The sequence below is a fragment of the Oratosquilla oratoria genome, chromosome 10, assembly GCF_046742065.1.
Source record: "Oratosquilla oratoria isolate Oo_2021 chromosome 10, ASM4674206v1, whole genome shotgun sequence".
NCBI classification, from domain to species: domain Eukaryota; kingdom Metazoa; phylum Arthropoda; class Malacostraca; order Stomatopoda; family Squillidae; genus Oratosquilla; species Oratosquilla oratoria.
Genome location: NC_134786.1, coordinates 25982217 through 26002927, shown reverse-complemented (window position 1 = coordinate 26002927; position 20711 = coordinate 25982217). Strand labels below are relative to the sequence as shown.

At 39.8% G+C, this 20711-nt stretch overlaps 1 protein-coding gene across 6 annotated transcripts in view; it reads left to right on the top strand.

Annotated features, from left to right (window-relative positions):
• The window catches only part of LOC143029169 (metabotropic glutamate receptor 1-like), a 552309-nt gene that overhangs the window by 358941 nt on the left and 172657 nt on the right, over positions 1-20711 (top strand). The window lies entirely within an intron of this gene.

The window sequence follows — 20711 nt, the reverse complement described above, 5'->3', positions numbered from 1 at the left end:
CACGTTCTGATTTACTCTTTTTTTTTCGAAACCGTGCTACCAATTCTTCATTCTGATTATTTTTTTGGGAGGGGATAGGGGAGGAGAACAATTCTCTTCCCTTTGGTGCCCAAATGTGTATGGACCGTTGACTCCATCTGTTGGGTAATAATGGGTTCTCATGAATAGAAGTTCTCAAATTTTGAATCAACTCAATTTCTGAATAAAACCTACTGGTCCTCACCAGTACAAAATATTTAAAAAATGGTATATATCTTGCCCCGTATCATTTCATTATTTCAATTATTTGTTTATATGTTTGTTTATTTTCATTGGTATATCTATTATATATTTTCGAATATTCAATTATATATTTATACACATATATGTATATATATATATATATATATATGTATATATATATATATATATACATATATATACATATATATACATATATATATATATATATATATATATATATATATATATATATATATATATATGAAATTTCTATAAAACTTTTCCGCCTATTTTTCCGAAACCGTAGATCTCTAAAATCTCAAATATTAAAAATCTCATCAGTCGTTAAGGTCTTTTTCTAACATATATCAAGAATCGACTTGCACCCTCGGAGGACTTGCACTTTCGGAGGACTTGCACCCTCGGAGGACTTGCACTTTCGGAGGACTTGCACCCACGGAGGATTTGCACCCTGGGAGGAATTGCACCCTCGGAGGACTTGCACCCTCGGAGAACTTGCACCCTCGGAGAACTTACAGCCTCGAAAGGCTTACTGCCTCGGAGAACTTACGACCTCGGAGGACTTACAAACCCCCCTCTCCAAGACATGGAGCGTGCGACGGTGAGCAGGTCATCATACCCAGGATAACACTCATATCTACCGACACACCGATTCAATTCAAGAGGAACAGTTCCCGGTTAAGTTAAGCTTTGCGATGACTATTAACAAGTCCCAGGGACAAACATTTGACAGGTGTGGGTTACTATTAGACACCGGTGCTAGACACGGGTAATTCTATGTGGCCTGTTCACGGGTTACTAACTGGGACTCTCTTATAATCTTCACCGGGTTTTTCAAGGGGAAGGGAAATGTTAACAGGCAACCGCGCAATGTGGTATATAAGGAGTTGTTCATGGACGAGTTACTCACAACAAAAGAAGACACGGATTACAATTCAGTTCCCGACTTCGGTGAGGAAGAAACGGAGCCCGGGTCAACAGTTATTCCAAAACCTATATTCAATATAACAGAAGAAGAGGCGATAGCGATGCTTCTGCCAGACTACAACACCGATTATAATTATCAACAACCTCACACTTCGGATTTGGAGGACATCAGGGAGGACATAATGGGATTGGGAGAGAAGATGGAAGAGAAGATGGAAAAGCAGAGTAAGGGATTGGAAGAGAAGATGGAAAAGCAGAGTAAAGTACTGAAAGAGAAGATTGACAACATACTGAAAGAGATCAAACGTATGAGTGATGGAGACACGGATGAACGGAGATCACCGAAACGTAAATCAACCAGTATGTGCACTGATACAGATTCAGGCGGCGGAGACGAATCTCCTCCGGTTAGGAAAAAACGTATTACATGTGAGACTGAATAAAAACCATGCTTCGCATAAGGTCCTTTTATTTACACATCTTACATACCTTATGATCTCAGTAGCTGAAAGGGGCGTAGCCCAGGGCACGAAGCGCCCGCGAGCGAAGGGTGAAAGCGCCGCAGGCCAAGCAACCCGGCGAAGCCGCTGCTTGTATATATATATATATATATATATATATATATATATATATATATGTGTGTGTGTGTGTGTGTGTGTGTGTGTGTGTGTGTGTGTGTGTGTTTGTGTGTGTATGTATTCACTTGGTCTTTGGATCACGTGTTGGACTCGTGATCGACAGCTATTTCCCTCCTGGAAGAGAGCTCAGAGCTCGTAGGTCCGATCTATGGGTAATGCTATGACCTTGCACACACACACACTCCCCGCCCACGAGAGAGTTGGAGAGTAACACCCCTCAGCGCTGCGATACTGATATTATTTCAGCCCCGGGCGAGGATCGAACCCGGACCTCCGTAGTGGCAGGCCAGAGCTCTAACCACAGCGCCATGTGTGTGTGTGTGTGTGTGTGTGTGTGAGTGTGTGTGTGTGTGTGTGTGTGTGTGTGTGTGTGTGTGTGTGTGTTTGTGTGTGTGTGTGTGTGTGTGTGTGTGTGTGTGTGTGTGTGTGTTTGTGTGCGTGTGTGTGTGTGTGTGCGTGCGTGCGTGTGTGTGTGTGTGTGTGTCTGTGTGTGCGTGTGTTTATTTAGACGAAATATTTCGACGTCACTGAGTCTTAAATTCTCCAACCTTTCACTTAAGCCCCTTCTTCCTCTCTAACGTCATGCTCTCTTTCCTTAGCCTGACAATCTCGTGCGTTTAGCGGAATGGCTTGTAAACACTATCACAAAAGATAACAGAAGGATATAACGAGGTCGGATGTAAAATAGTGAATAGCGAATAAAGATGGTCAGAGAACTGGGTGAATAAAATAAGTAGGTGATCAAATATATAGATTAATAAGTAATGAACGAGTGAACAGAGAGTTAGTTTTACAAATAAATGAATAACTTAAGAAGTCAATGTTCAAGAAGTTAACTAAATAAATGCGCAACTTTTCGGATTTGGGCGACTATCATATTGTCCCAGTAATGATTTTTGTGATGACGTCATGGCCAGCCCCCCTCATACACATACTTCCTTCTTTGACGTCACAAATCTGATCACCATAGTGGGGAAGTTTGGCCTTTGTCACGTCACCTTCAAAGTTAGAACGTAATTCTTAGATTCTGTGCTAGACACTTTCCGGATTTAGGTACGAGAGCAGCCCCCCCCCTCCCGACACCCCCACTCCCTCCTCCCTTCTCGTCTTCGATTTAGTTACACGTCAGAAATCTTTTGTTTCTTTCACGTTTTTCTTGTGAACAGAGATGTGCAAATTTCTTTCTATTACTCTTCGTATATCCCCTTCTCTCTCTCTCTCTCTCTCTCTCTCTGTGTGTGTGTGTGTGTGTGTGTGTGTGTGTGTGTGTGTGTGTGTGTGTGTGTGTGTGTGTGTGTGTGTGTGTGTGTGTGTGTGTGTGTGTGTGTGTGTGTGTGTGTGTGTGTGTGTGTGTGTGTGGATTTGTTAATATGTACAGCTGCACAGAAAACTATCGTTAGTAAATCACGCTAATCATTTTGACACAAAACAACGAAACTATTTGAGACAAGTTGAAGTCTCCATCGGAAATAAGATTATCATGTCATAGTGAATCCATATGAACTCCGGAACTATTATTCGATTCATATTCATTCAGAAGGAATTCGAACAATTCGAACCCCAGAAATACCAACCCTTCGGTATCATAAGGTTATGTTCATTAGCGAATGTTTCGACACCCCTACTAACGATAGTTTTCTGTGTAGCTGTACATGTGCTTTTCTCAGAGGTGAGTGGAGAATGGTTGTATATGGATGATGTTGTGACTGCATGAGGAGGAATGGGCGGGGGGGTGGGGGGTGGGGTAGTATGTGTGAGTAAATTTTGACGCAGCCCGAAGGGATTTCTCCCCGTCCTCGCCTTATATGCAAAGGGGGACGGAGAGGGGGGGTCGCCGATTAAATGAAGCGGCCTTGCTGTGGATGTACTGTGTCTTGCGACACTGCTTCTGACCCAGGGCGGTGGGCAGGGTGCAGGGATGACCCGTCATCCAGGAGGTGCTCAGATGAGAGGAAGGGTGGGAGGGGTGTGGAGTGTATTTAGGGATGAAATGGGTGGGAGTGTTTTTATGCCTTCCCCTTTTTGGCTACCTCCCTTGGAAGGGGGAAGAAGCCTTGGCATATGTATGTATGTACATGTGCTTTTCAATATATCTATTATCTTTGCTATTGTTCCTCTACCTTTTGCCGCCGCCCTCCCCCCCGTACCCTTTTTAGATTTGTTGTCCTTTGACTAAGTAAAAAAAATCCCTTCATCGTTTGGTGTCCTTATTTTTTTCTCTTCTCTTCTCTCTTGCTCTCTCTCTCTCTCTCTCTCTCTCTCTCTCTCTCTCTCTCTATCTATCTATCTATCTATCTATCTCCCTCCCTCCCCCTCCCTCTCCTTCTCTCTCTCCCTCTCTTTCTCTCTCTCTATCTCTTTTTCTCAATTTCTTTTCATTGGTTGCCAAACAAGGAAAAAGTCTCCCACCTTGCCAATCAGCCCAGTCACCCGATGCAGGAATGTAACACAATTATATACTCTTGGTTCATAGGCCCAATCAGAATAATGAAATTTGCTCAGCCTAATCACCGGCCCAATTATGTGCTTTTATCTGGACTTCAGCGAGAGGCACTGAACGGAGTAAGAAGAGATCGAAAGAGGCAGAAGAGTTACATGGGCATCGCGAACGGGGGCGATGGAAGAACAAAAATCGGGTTGTCTAGGAAATAGAGTTCCTTCATGTTTGGGGGACAGTGAGAGCTTGTATGTGAAAATCGCGCGCGCGCGCGTGTGTGTGTGTGTGTGTGTGTGTGTGTGTGTGTGTGTGTGTGTGTGTGTGTGTGTGTGTGTGTGTGTGTGTGTGTGTGTGTGTGTGTGTGCGTGTGTGTGTGCGTGTGTGTGTGTGTGTGTGTGTGTGTGTGTGTGTGTGTGTGTGTGTGTGTGTGTGTGTGTGTGTGTGTGTGTGTGTGTGTGTGTGTGTGTGTGTGTGTGTGTGTGTGTGTGTGTGTGTGTGTGTATTTATATACATACATATGATTTCAATAATTTTACAGTGGAAAAGCATGTCATGCCTACATAATGAGAAGCGGAATTTCAAGTAAATAGTCAAGTACGATATGGTTCAAGTTTTACATTTACTTGGATAAATGTGTAGGCTGAAATGATGGATATTGGTTTAATTAATGTTTGTCCTTTTGCTTATTTATCTGTGCGTTTGCTTATCTACTTGATTGCTTTTTTCACAAGTATTATTCTGCATCCGTCTTCATTATAGAGGGTTCAGTTGGTAAACTTCACCTTTGTCATTCATTATAATATATAAATAATAAAATAAATAGAGAAATTGATGGGTCAATAGACGAAGGGGTAAATAACTATATAATGAAGATAGAATAATGAGAAGGCACTATGACATATCGCCTGAGCATTTATCCATTTGAATCTCTAAGCACAGAGTCGAATCGGGTATGGTTGCCATGCAAATGAAATAGTCAAATAAAATATCAGCGAAGGAAGTGACTAATCAGATAATCATATTAATCACTCATTAGTAGAAGCAAACGCTCCTTATCATCGCTTAGCCTCCTCAACAACCATTTACCCCACCAAAGCATTCCGATCGTCTTTAGTGAGATAGAACGCAGCCACGACCTCCATGACTGTCCTCTCTAGACTCATCTGCACTGAATCATCATGTGGAGATGACCCTCTGAGTTGGGTCATTGCACAGGAGGTGAGTCATGGATGATTAGCCTGTTTTGATCACGTGATGAGGGTAGGCAGACAAAACAACGAGTAAATAGACGAGACCTGAACAATGGAAGCTCTTCCGCGATATCCCGCTGTCACACCGAAGATATAGAGATGTAGACAAGGTACGGGAGAGGTTTAAGGAGGGTAGCAGAACGGAGGCATAGCAAATGTTAAAAGTTATCAGCATTCATTTTTCTTTTCTTTTTTTCTTAGTGGAGCATACTCTTCATCATTTGATACTTATACGCGATTCTGACCCTTAGGGATGTCACTTACAAGTGGTTACTAGTCCCCTCTAGGTGGCAGAATTCTTAGAAGAGGAAAGAATAGGATAGAAACGATTTATCCTAACGGAGAGAGAGAGAGAATAATGTTTCAAGACAACATATACTAGCAACATCCCCTCTAGGTGACAGAATTCTTAGAAGAAGAAAGAATAGGATAGACACGATTTATCCTAACGGAAAGAGAGAGAGAGAGAGAGAGAGAGAGAGAGAGAGAGAGAGAGAGAGAGAGAGAGAGAGAGAGAGAGAGAGAGAGAGAGAGAGAGAGAGAGAAACGTTTCAAGACAACATATACTAGCCACAAACAAAAGCTTAATGTATTAGCCACCGACACAAGCTTGTGGTTTCCATTTTCTTTCAGATAGGGCCGACTTCGGTCTTACACGCAAGCAACCAAGCAAACAGGCTCTGGATTTAAGCCTGTGTTTTCATTTTTTTTATCCTCTATTGATAAGTGACTGTCTTCGTTTTTATCTATTTTTATCTCTCCTACATCACCCTCTGTCAGAATATCACTGAATTATTACTAGTATGTCAGATACTCCGCTATTTCTATTTCTCTTTCAATTTCCATTTTTTCATAATTCTATTTCTAGTCACATATATTCTAAACAGTATGACATACACCAATATACGAGCAACCTTGCAAAGGATTGCCGAGCACGTTTGTAAGTCATCAGTCTTTGAAATGCGTCCTTTTGTACAGAAGGTGGCAAAAGTATCTTTTAGTTAGGGAGTTCCTTTGGTGGCAAAAAATCATGATAGATGGAGAAACAGAGACAAAGAGAGAGAGAGAGAGAGAGAGAGAGAGAGAGAGAGAGAGAGAGAGAGAGAGAGAGAGAGAGAGAGAGGGGGGGAGGGAGAAAGACAGCTGAGCTTTTGCTCACTCACAGTCAAACTCAAAAGTTAGGTAAATGAGTGGGTGAAAGTAACTTAAAAGCTGAGATATGAAACGTTGATACAATTAGAGTTAAATATTTTGCGAATGAAGACAGAAATCTCTCTCTCTCTCTCTCTATCTATCTATCTATCTATCTATCTATCTATCTATCTATCTATCTATTTATCTATCTATCCTCGTGCTCTCCGACTGTACTCGACTTGAGCAAAAACGGGTTGGGTTCTTCACCAATGTCGGTACAAGACGTAAAAACGCCCATGCCTCAAGGGACCGGAAGGGTGTCTTTGACCTACCACCTGTGTTTGTCTTTAATTTGCATGGGGACTCATGAGGTGTGATGTGTGAAGGGGGTGGGTTGCAAGGATCTCCCGAAGAATTTTCGACTAAAACTCGATTTCTGGTCTTCTTTAACATTGCTGCAGTCGGATTGGAACAAAACGCCATGATGTGATTTTTTTTTTTTTGGGGGGGGGGCTAGTCTGGTTACAAGTGCTTAATGTTCTTCTGATATTTTTCCTTGCCATTATTCTTACTTTTCAGAATATATGTTTTTTAAGCTATGGGATCAACCCTTCCAATACCAGAAAAAAAAAAATATATATATATACATATATATATATATATATACATATATATATATATATACATATACATATATGTGTGTGTGTGTGTGTGTGTGTGTGTGTGTGTGTGTGTGTGTGTGTGTGTGTGTGTGTGTGTGTGTGTGTGTGTGTGTGTGTGTGTGTGTGTGTGTGTGTGTGTGTGTGTGTGTGTGTACATATACATATACATATATGTACACAAATATATGAGGAGTGATTGAGAAATTCGTGATTTAAGGTACAAAAATTAATTTAATGATAAATTGATACATATATTTTCAAGGTAACCCCTTTGCAAGTTTACACACTTATTTCAACGGTCGTGGAATTTGCGGATCCCCTCTTCGCAGAAGCTTGAGTCTTGGTCTTCCAAATACACCTCTATGGCATCAATGACGTCATTATCTGTGGTGAAATGTTGACCGCTGGGCTCTTTTCATCTTCGGAAATAGATAGGAGTTCGTGGGAGCCAAATCAGGTGAATAGGGCGGGTGTTCATCTAACTGGAAGCTGCAATCGTGTATGGCAGCAAGAGCCACGGCGGATTTGTGTGCTGGCGCATTGTCCTGATGGAAAAGCACCCCTAATGATAGCTTTCCACATCTTTTTTCTTCATTTTCTCTCGCAGCTGCCTTATTAAACTGACATAGTATGGTCCAGTAATGAATTGACCCTTTGTCAGATAATTAATCCACTAGTAGTACCCCCTCAGAATCCCAAAAAATGGAAGCCATTATCTTTCCTGCCGGGATCACCGACCTGGCCTTCTTTGGAGCTGGAGATTCATGATGCTTCTATTGTTTTGATTGTTCTTTCGACTCAGCTGAAAGTGGTTGAACCCAAGTCTCATCCATGGTCACAAATCGTCAGATAAATCTTTGTGGATTAGCATAAAAAATGGCAAGATTGTTCTTTGACATGTTGCATCGTAGCCGCCTCTGACCAGGTCCAAGAAGTTTTGGAACCCATCGAGCTGAGAACCTTCGTCATTTCAAGATGGTTGTGGATAATTGAATGAACACGTTCCTGGGAGGTATCCAACTCTGTCGCAATAAAACGTTCAGTCAAATGCCGATCTGTGAGCAACATGTCATGGCTCTTGTCGATGATATCTTGACTGGTGAAAGTGGCAGGCTTACCTTGACGAGGGTCATCTTCCAGGCTGACCCTGTCCCATTTGAAGTCAGCTGCCCATTTTTTCACCATAATCTATGAAGGGGCATTGTCTTGTAAAGTAACCACCATGTCCTCATGAATTTCCTTTGTAGTTAAGCCCTTGATGTGGAGGTAGTGAATAACTGACCGATGACCAATTTTGTCTATTTTCTTTACAATACCTTACGGTCCCAAATCACTTATCTGTAAAACAAAACAAAGCAAAATGTTACGTTAAAGGCTTAAAAAATCTTATACCGGCTTATGAAAGATTAGATTTTGTGTGAAAAAGCTACGACTGTATCTCGTGTCCTTCTACCATAGGCCACGAATTTTTCAATCACCCCTCGTATGAATGTATGTATATACCATAACATTAGTGGGCATTGTATACCGATCTACTTTTCTCTATTACTTTATCTGTCTATCTATCTATGTGTCCTATCTATCTATCTGTCTATCTTTCTATCTACTTCCAGCCGCTCCCTCAGTTCTCATTCCAGTGACCTACACTTCTTCTCATTTCCCATTTTTCCTCGTATAAACATTCCCTTCTTTATTCAGCATTTTCCCCCCCGTTATTTTTTTCCTATGCTATTTCCTTACATCAGGTTTAAGAAAATGTACAAGGCGGTTTATCTAAATCCGTAAAATTCATTGCAATGATGATTGTTTTCTCAATATTTAGTGAGCATCCACTTCGTTTCTATGAGATCCTGTGATCTTTTCATCGTTCTCGTGCTTGAACAGAGCCGTCGGACACATATGAGCCCGTAGCCTATCCGCTGATAGTGTCTAAATCTTTCTTCAGAACATTCTTTAGTTGATAGGGATGTTTCAGGCGCATAGAAAAACATCTACTCTCTCCTTAATTTGAGCCATCTCTCCATGTGATGGTAATCACAAGAGATCCAGATATCTATAACTTCATCAAGGCTACCACCCATTAGGAAAGATAAAATAAAGACATATTTTGTGGAAATGAGACATTTTCAAGAAAAAAAAAACATAATGGAGATCCTAAATATGGAGTAATTCATCCATAATCATACTTGACACCCTTTCGTCTGCATTATGTTTTTTTCAAACTAGTTAATGTTATTCTAACTGTTACTCGATTTGTAATATTCAATATTACGAAGACTTCTCACTCCTTCTTCCATCTCTCAGTCTCTATCGGAAAAAGGTTACGAAGAAAAGAAATCTCTACTCCAACCTCTCTCCTCCTTTCCCTATGCACCTTTCCTTCTCTCTCTCTCTCTCTCTCTCTCTCTCTCTCTCTCTCTCTCTCTCTCTCTCTCTCTCTCTCTCTCTCTCGCTCTCTCTCTCTCTCTCTCTCTCTCTCTCTCTCTCTCTCTCTCTCTCTCTCTCTCTCTCTCTCTCTCTCTCTCTCTCTCTCTCTCTCTCTCTCTCTCTCTCTCTCTCTCTCTCTCTCTCTCTCTCTCTCTCTCTTTCCTCACGGGATTTCTTAAAAAGCAAAAATGGTTATCTTGTTTTCCATCATAGAGCGACCAAACAAATGAACATTGGCGGCACTGCCCCGTAGATTATCAACTCGAAAACTTAAACCTTGTTCAAATGCATCCATCTTAGTAGTTACTGTTAACTATCACTTGCCTGGCTGTCTGACTATATCCAGACAATGTATTATATAAAGTCGTAGCTAAACCTTTATAATGGAAAATGTTCATATTTAGCTTCACAATTTGGATATTTCTTTCTCATTCATTGTAAGTTATCTGTGTGTGTGTGTGTGTGTGTGTGTGTGTGTGTGTGTGTGTGTGTGTGTGTGTGTGTGTGTGTGTGTGTGTGTGTGTGTGTGTGTGTGTGTGTGTGTGTGTGTGTGTGTGTGTGTGTGTGTGTGTGTGTGTGTGTGTGTGTGTCATTTGTATATGTGTATGTGTCTGTATATATGTATATATATATATATGTGTGTGTGTGTGTGTGTGTGTGTGTGTGTGTGTGTGTGTGTGTGTGTGTGTGTGTGTGTGTGTGTGTGGATATATATATATATATATATATATATATATATATATATATATATATATATATATGTGTGTGTGTGGATATTATATATATATATAACTATATATGTATATATATACCTATATATATATTGGAAATTGGTATGTTATAACACATATGTAAAAGTTCACTATCTCCGATAGTGGGTTAATAGTGAACATATATATATATATATATATATGCTAATAAGAACACGGGTACGTGTGTTCACTTATGCAAAGTAGACCACTTGGAAAAAGAAACTAACGAAGCAGAGCGCTTTCGTATATTACATCTTCAGTGCAACAAGTACTTGTTGCATTGAAGATGTAATATACGAAAGCGCTCTGCTTCGTTAGTTTCATTTTCCAAGTGGTCTACTTTGCATAAAAAAATATATATATATATATATATATATATATATATATATATATATATATATATATATTGTTACGGGACGGGCTGGTTATGTGAAGAGACGTTACGTATAACGGATAAGTGCTTAAGAACCAGCTCACTTCTAGAAGCCACTGTAGGACTGAATTACCCGGTCAGCCCCTAGATATTTCGTAAGACTAGAAGTAAAGTAACAAAGAAGATTCCAGGAAAGGAATATTAAACTAGCGATAAAACTAGTAAACGAAATTATTAATAACATTGAAAATATTTACAGGCAATAATAAACACAAAAGAGAATGGGCAGTTGGGTCAATGGGACCGTTACACGAATACAAGAATATGAAAAGTATCGTTCAACTACGAAGCACAAGATACGTATACACTATGGTACTAATTAAGTACAAAGAGGTCAGGAACATATGTATCAAAATAAGTAATAAATACAAATACAAGTATAACGCAAAGCAATGTATATAAGACAAGTAATGGATGCAAAAAGGGGTGATCACTTCACACGAATCGTCTCATGAGCCCAAACTATTAGTTTTATCAAGAGAGCAATATTCGAGAAATGACAAGGTGTGAGTGATTTCCACAGCTTATATACCATTGGACCGGAAGTGGAATACTTCCGGTGAAGGGTGCTGGTGAGCGTTGAGGAGGGGGGGAGGTAAGTTAACACACGTCAACTTGGATAGTTTTAAGACCCTCGACTCGCTTGAACAATCTACTTATTTAGTAACTGTCAAATCTGTGCCCTCCGAACTATTCAGGATTACTTCGCTTGTCTGTTTCTTCTACAAGAGTGCGCACATTTCTCCGCACGTAGGCAAGATTACATATAGTGGACTGGCGATACTACTTACATTGTTACAATACATACATAGACAAGAAATATGAACATAGTTATGTAATACAAAGGAACACATTTCTATAACATAATTACATACATGACGTAATATCTAATATTAAGTTTCAATATATATATATATATATATATATATATATATATATATATATATATATACATATATTGCAGAAACCACAGGGAAAATAAAGTCGGAATACTAAACATTTTCGTCTATTACGACATCCTCAGAGGATGTCGTAATAGACAAAAACGTTTAGTATTCCGACTTTATTTTCCCTGTGGTTTCTACAATATTATTTAGTCACGCGTTATTGTGATTATTTTTGAAAAAAACCTATATATATATATATATATATATATATATATATATATATATATATATGTATATATATATGTGTGTGTGTGTGCGTGTGTGTGTGTGTGTGTATGTGTGTGTGTGTGTGTGTGTGTGTGTGTGTGTGTGTGTGTGTGTGTGTGTGTGTGTGTGTGTGTGTGTGTGTGTGTGTGTGTGTGTGTGTGTGTGTGTGTGTGTGTGTGTGTGTGTGTGTGTGTGTGTGTGTGTGTGTGTGTGTGTGTGTGTGTGTGTGAAGAAAGATTATTAAAAGAAGTGTGGAAGGCAGAGGTGGAAGGAGTGAATATGAGGGGGCGTCCTAGGATGAGATGGATGGATGGGGTGAAGGGGCTTTACAAAAGAAAGGAATGTCTGTAGAGGAAGGACGGGAGAGGACAGAAGATAGGGGTGAATGGAGAAGGGTTGTGTATAGATGAGGCTGTGATGCATGAGGAGGAGTGGGTGGGGATGGGGGATGAGGAAGTGTGTATGAGAAAAAATTTGACGCAGCCCGAAGGGATTTCTCCCCGTCTTCTTTCCTGCATGAGAGGACGGAGATGGGGGGTCGCCGAAGTTATGAAGTGGCCTTACTGTGGATTTGCTGTGTCTTGCGACACTGCTTCTGACCCAGGGCATTGGACAGGATGCAGGGATGACCCGTCATCCAGGAGGTGCCAAGATAGGAGGAAGGGATGAGTGTGAAGGGGAGTGGAATATATGTAAAATGAAATGGGTGGGAGTGATTTCTATGCCTTTTCTTTTTGACTACCCCCCGTGTAAAGGGGAAAAAGCCTTTGGTATATGTATGTATGTAATATATATATATATATATATATATATATATATTGTAAGAAAGTATACGCTGGACTCGTCGTTTGCCAATTTATTCCGACGTTTCGAACCCTGTCGCGGGTACGTCTTCACGGTGATACAGTGGTAGCAATAGGAAATCTATATAAAGGGGGTCTCCCTCGTACACTGGGACAGGTAACCCCGGTAACCGTTACCTTTCAGACACAAAAGTAGAACACTCAAACACCGACTGTACATATCACAAAGATTAGGCATGGTACAACCCGAAAAAAATCCAAATGGAACTCCATAACATATAATTCACATAATACCATTAGTGTCAAAACTAGCAAATGCAAACTTTATACTAAAACATGTGGACCTGCCTCACAATAATGCGAAGACCAGCACAACTTGGCTACTCGTCGCCCGTAATGCGGGAGATTAAAAATAAATACAAAATAAAAACTATAATACAGAATGTATAATACACCAATAAAACAAACACGCAGAGGGTTTATGATAGATATAAGAAAGATTGAAAAATGCTACCAAGAATGGGTATAGAATCCACACGCTCGGACGCACCACAATGCATCCGATAACCTAAAAAGCACCACACAGCGTGTCATACCTACACGCGGAACAAATGTCCCGTGAAGCATTCATTAGTTTATATTAAGGTAATTGCAAAAGAAATTGGAACAATAAGGTGGACAAACACAATCCCTCACCGTTGATAACTTAAAATAATTAGAAAATTTATAATACCAAACACACACCAAAAAACAAATGACTGCCGTAATAACACAAATAAATCACACACCAAAAAACAAATTATGATGAATGTTTCCTCTCCAGCCTTTCTTTCGCTACCTTGTAAATTGGTTTAATGCAATGCACCTGTTGACACTGTTCTCATCACTAGCCCATGCTTCTGGGAACAATCTGACACTTTTTCCGCTTGCGGAAGTCAAATACGGATGTCTCTCTCTTGCATTACAGCGAAAACATCGTCAACATACCTCACCCATAATTTCAGGGACGGGGGTGCTGTCCTCAGTAGTTCTGCCTCGAACTGCTACATGACCACTTCAGCCACCACAACTGAAATAGGTGAGCCCATAGGAGTGCCTTTTTGCTGGTGGTATATGTGGTCCCTGAATTGGAAGTAGGTTGAATCGAGGCAAATCGACATAAGTCCCAAGAGCTCTGTCGAGGATAGTCTCTCATTCTCTTACGAAAAAAAATGGACATCAAAGGAAACCATGACATCTCGTTGGTGGAGTTTGACCCCCTTTATTCTATTGAGGAAGTCTTCTGAATTCAGCAGCATGTGGTGGGAATTTGTCACTAGGTGTCTGAGACGTTTGGAAAGATTTGCAGCCAAGTTATATGTAGAGGGTCGTCTGAAGACTACAATGGGTCGTAAGGGGATGTTTTCTTCTTGTACTTTAGGAAGTCCATAGAATTTAGGAATGATGGAGTCCCTCGGTCTCATCTTTCCTTGTTCAAATCACTCAGCATATCTTGCAAGTCTTCTGTTCTTACTGAAACAAGAATGATGTCATCCGTAAAACTTAGGTTGTTAATATGTTCGCCATTAATCTTCAATTCTTTCTCTTCCCAACTTAACCTTCTAAAAATATCTTCCAAACAAGCTGTAAACAATTTGGGTGAAATTGTATTGCCTTGCCGTACTCTTTTCTCAATCTTTATTTTTTTCTATATATCTATGTAATCGGGTAACAGCGGTATCTTTCGAATAAATATTTTGTAACACCCTTACAGTCTGTTCGTTTGCACCCTGCTTTCGTAGCGAGTTTAGTAGTGCTATGAATTATAAAAACATAAGAATGAAGTAGATTGCAAGAGACCACAAGGCCTACACTAGGCATTTCCATGTCCATTACCACCTGTCATCCACATCCATAAAGTCGTCTAACCGTTTCTTTAAACAACCGATAGTTTCAGCGTTCACTACATGGTTACTAAGTCTGCTCCATTCGTTGACCACCTATTAATAAACCAGTTCTTATTTATTTTCTTATTAAATCTAAATTTGTTCAGTTTAAATCCATTACTACGAGTCCTACCCTGTTGTCTTAATATGATGACCTTGTTTGCGTTACCCTTGTTAAAACCTTTGATCCACTTGGACACCTCTATTAGATCACCCCGCACTCTGAGTCTTTCCAGAGTTAAGGTGCCTAAGCCTCTCTTCGTAAGGTAAATTTCTGAGCCCATGTATAATTTTGGCCATTCTCCTCTGTACTGACTCTAGTGAACTGATTACCATTCTATAGGACGGAAACCAAAAATGTACCGCATAGTCAAGGATGGATCTAACTAACGCTAGATAGAGTTACCTCTGCACTTCTATTCGTAACCGTCCTAGCAATGAAATCTAATGCTCTGTTTCCTTTATTCCTGGCGTTAATGTTCTGTTTCTTAGATTTAAGGTCAGGACTCAATAGAACTTTTAGGTCTCTCTCGCACTCAGTTTTCTTTTAAAAAAAATCATATAAGCTATATCTGTTTTCGGGGTTTTATAGTCCTACGTTTAACACGCTGCACTTTGAGACATTAAAGTTCATTTGCCATTTCACCAAGTGAAAAAAAAGTAAGATTAACCTGCAGAATTTTCACGTCGTTTCTTGACCTAATTATGCATCCTATTTTAGTGTCGTCAGCAAATTTACTAACATCACAGTTAATCCCATTGTCCAAGTCGTTTATGTACATAATAAACAATAAGGTGAACTCCACTAGAAACACTCCCCAATTTGGATTTTACATCATTCATGGTGACCCGCTGTTTTCTGTCACTGATCCAAGATCTGATCCATTCTAACACTTTTCCTCATATGCCATGGTCTTTGATTTCATTTAGTAATCTCTGATTGGGCACCTTGTCGAATGCTTTGTAAAGTCAAGGTAAATAACATTGTAACTATCATTGTTACCTGACGCCTTATATACGTTAAAGTAAAAAGATAGAAGATTAGTCACACATGACTTACCCTTGGAGAAACAATGCCGTGAGTCACGACTCATTTTTTCCTCCGATTCTATCATGACATTTTCGTCGTTTTTAATTAGAACTATCCTTTCCTTATTTTTTGTTCTGTAGAGATGAAAGAAGCCCTTTGGTTTGGAGCTTGTCTGGCAACCTTAATTTCAAAATTACGTTTCGCTGCGCGCGTTCTTTTTAACCAGTCTTGCCATATCGTTATAGTTGGATCTAAGGTGTGTTTCGCCGTTTTTTATTCTTGCGTAAATTCCTCTTTTCATACCAATTTTATATTTCAGCCTGTCTGTCATCTATTTGGGGGTATTAATATTCTTCTCTATTGACTTGAAGGGAATAAATTTATTTCGGGCATTCAGATTTAAGGCTGTTAGGTTACTGTACATTTCATCCAAATTCCTGACCGGGCTGTTGACCTCGCGCTTGTAAGTAATCTGACCCACGTTATGCATATTACCCTCCGTAACCCGTCTCCTGACCGCGCTAATGACATCCGGACTGACCGTGTATTTCACCTCGTCACAGCCCCTTGGTCGGTCACGTAAGTGACCATATGTCTTAAATACTGTCTTATCTCATCAAAATTGGCTCTCCTGAAGTCCGGTACTAGAACGATACTCGTACTATATAATTCTTCCCAATTAATATTAAATCTTATTCCTTGATGATCGCTAGAGCCTAGACTATCTCCCATTTTCACGTTTCTCGTTAGGTGCTCATTATTAGTTAAAAGTGAGTCTAGAGTATTCTCTCCCCTCGTACGATTGGTAATCGTTTGTTTTAGGAAATTATCCGGCACCACATCTAAGAAATTTTGCGCTTCCTGATCTTCTACTAAAATTTCCCAATCAATATTTTTCTATAATTAAAATATCCTATGATCACAACGTTTGTGTACTGGAACGCCCTGCAAATTTCACGAATCAGGGGATCAGGCTGCTCATTGCTGAGGTTAAGACGCCAATAGTAAGTTACTTATTCTTGCCTGTAATCTCCACCCAAATAGATTTCGTACTATCCTCTTCCTTAACTGAACTGTTGATAATACAATTTATTGTATTTTTAACAAAAATTGCTACTCCCCCCACCCCTGCCAACAACGTCCTCGTGAAAAAATTTATATCCTATCTCGACTGCAGCAAATCTACTTTATTCATTACGCTTCTGCTCTTTGTATAGTAAACTTTTAATTTATACTCCCTCCACCTGATTTTGGTGATTTTTTCAATCTCTCTCTGAGCTGTTTCTATTGCCTGAACTATATTCCGATACTTACCCCCTGACTCACACGTAATCTACCTACAGGATGCCTACTTCTCGCTCAAGGGATTCAGCGAGGAGCCGAAAACCTTTGAGCGACAAGTGTACTCCGTCCCTTGTAAATAGATGACTCTTACCGTAAAAACTATCCTAACTGTCGGCAAATGCTCATCCATTAGCCTTACATTGTTTTGCCAGCCTGCAATTCATTACAATAGCCCTTGAATGTTACATGCCTCCAACTTTACGCCTCGGAAGGATTCCACATACAACAGGAAGCCCTCCCTTATTCTTAATCATATCTAGCGCATCCCGGAACCGTACAAACCATTCCTCACTCCCTAACTTACCTATGTCATTCCCCTCAGCACTCAAGCAAACTATGGGTTTCACACCTTCCTTGTCTTTGCACTCCTCTGTCCTGTCTCTAACACCACCTATTCCCGCTCCGGGGAAACACACCTGGGCCCTATGCTTCCTATCCTGGCTATCTTTTACAACCAAAATCTCACCTGTGGGCAGGAATCTAGCGACTGCCCTACCTTTCTTCTCTTACATCTTCTTCGTTTCTTCTTGTAGATCCGCGAGAGATTAAAAAGAGTTTCTACATTCAAGCGGACCTGGTGAGAGTTTTTTACCATCTTTCCCTATTTTGTTTGTCACTGTTTTCCACCCAGTTCCAAATATTTGTCGTCCGTGTTTTGGGTCTGAGCGAAGAACCTGATTCTCCTCTTTAAGGCTCTCAACAGTCTTCTCTAAGGCTACAATTCTACTACGTAGAGATTGTACCTCTTCGGCGCTGATCACTGAAACACAACCACTAGCCATCTCACTGTTTAAAGCAGCTACCCCAGTTTGACCTGATATGATAAACCACCTACTGCTCAACTGAGCGAGTCAAAGGCCTTCTCGTAATTTACAAAAGCTAAACAAATAGATATACTGTATTCTGTCGTTTTCTCGATTAATTTATTTATCGCCTGCAAATAGGCTAGAGTCGAATGACCGCATCTAAAATCTGCCTGTTTTTTGGTTGGTTTCCATCTAAAAATTGACTTAATTTATTTGTAAGGATCTTGGAGAATATTTTATATACATTTGATAACAAGCTAATCGGTAGGTAGTTATTAGGGTCTTTCTGGTCTCTTTTTTTATCAAGCAAAATCACTATGGCATTACATCATGATTCAGGGCCGCTGTCTTGTCATAAACACTGGATATACAAAGGATTACAAAGGATTACAAAGGCGGAGCATGCCGACAGGAGACCTTTTGGTTCATATCTAGGTCGAATGCGAAAAAATATAATAATGATAAATAAATAAATGAATAAATAAAAACTATGATAATATAAATAATAAAAAGAATACATAGGTAAATTCATAGGTATAGTTAAATAATAAACAAACAAGTAAATAGTAAATAATAACAAATTGACATATAACTAATAATAAATGAGAATCAAGCAAATAATAATAAACAGACAAATGATAAAAAACAAATAAACAAATGATATGAAATAAATAATAGTCATTACAGTATTTTGCTTAAGTGTTTATCTAAATGATTCTTAAAGCTTCGAACTAAACTACGTTGCACTGTCTCTGCAGGAAGTTTATTCCATTCATTAACTACACGGTTAGCGAAGTTGTTTCTATCCACTTCCAAATCAAATAATTTCCAATGAACTTCTTCCCTTGTGTTTTTCATAAGATCTATCAATATATCATCTTCCCGTGTGTTTTTCCTCGTTTTATATTCTTTAGAACAAACTCTACTTTTGTAACTTCTGGTTCACTACTATCTTCAGATGAATTTACTGACTCAACTTCGGTCTTTGACGAGTAAAACCCTTGGTAAAATTCTCCTACGCGTTTTACCATTTTCTCCCTACATCTAATGAACTCGCCGTTTTTATATTTCAAATATACCATTTGTTGCCTTCCTACAGCTAGTCTGCGCTCGACCCCTTTAATACTTTTACCTTTTCGAATAGCTTCCTCTATTTCATCCATGTTTTTCTTTCTTTTCTCTGATATCTGCCTTTTGTTGATAAGCTTGTTCTACTTTCTATTTCATCTTTCCTGCTTTTAATTTGAATTGTCCTTCTTCTTTTAATTAGGTCGTTTGTAGCTTTGGAGTATGTTTTCTCCAGTGCTTTTTGTACATCCTACTTTCTCTGTCGATTCCCTAATGATATCCACTAAATTCAGATTAATACTTTGACGGTGTTCTTGTTTTTTCTTAGAGCTTCACTTGTTTTTAATGTCTGACTGAAATTCCTTATTGTTATCCTTACCTTTGCAAGGCTTATTTTCTCTCGGCTCTGAAATTTAATTAGGCTGTGTAACCTATCATTCTATGATCACTACCTGTATATATTTATTTATGACCATAACATTGTTAACGCTCTTGCCTTCATCTCCTAATATGAAATATGTTTCGTTCTTTGGCGTTCCATTTGGACTTCTCCAGGCCCATTTATGACCTACACGCTTATGAAAGAAAATATTCATTATTCCCATGTTGTAGTTCTCTTCAAAAATTACCAATATATCGTTTCTGTCATTTCTCTCACAACTTTGCCACTTTGGCAATAAAGTCGCATATTACCAACGTATATTTACTTTTTCCATTACTTGACTTGACTAGATAGAGTGAGAAATGAGGAGGTGAGGAGGAGAATAGGGGTGGAAAAGGAGATGGGAGATAGGGTTGATGAAAGAGTATTAGGATGGTTTGGACACATGGAAAGAATGAGTGAAGAAAGATTAGTAAAAGAAGTGTGGAAGGCGGAGGTGGAAGGAGTGAATATGAGGGGGCGTCCTAGGATGAGATGGATGGATGGGGTGAAAGGGGGCATTGCAAAAGAGAGGAATGTCTGTTGAGGAAGGACGGGAGAGGACAGAAGATAGGGGTGAATGGAGAAGGGTTGTGTATGGATGATGCTGTGATGCATGAGGGGGAGTGGGTGGGGGATGGGGGGGGTGAGGAAGTATGTATGAGAAAAAAAATTGACGCAGCCCGAAGGGATTTCTCCCCGTCTTCTCCTTTTTTGCATAAGGGGACGGAGAGGGGGGTCGCCGAATTTATGAAGCAGCCTTGCTGTGGATGTGCTGTGTCTTGCGACACTACTTTGACCCGGGGCAGTGGACAAGATGCAGGGATGACCCGTCATCCAGGAGGTGCCAAGATAAGAGGGAGGGAGGAGGGTGGAGGGGAGTGGAATATATAGGAAATGAAATAGGTGGGAGTGGTTTCTATGCCTTTTTCTTTTTGGCTACCCTCGGTTTATCAGGAATCCTACTGCACTAGATCTTTATTTTTCCTTATCTCTATAGTAGAACAAATGGACGTTTTGTGTTTATGCAGTTATGTAGTTTTATCTGATGTGTGCATAATTCATTTGGTAATTTTTTACTTGATCATGTATACTCAAATTTATAGCTTTTTGTAATCATACTTTTGAATATTCATGAAACATTATGCACAGTCGCTCAGGAAAGTATCCAGGGTGTCCAGTGAAAAAAGCTATATAGTGGCAATTGTGGTCTCAGAAGGGCTGGTACACGTTTTGTATGTTGTATTTTCTCGCAAC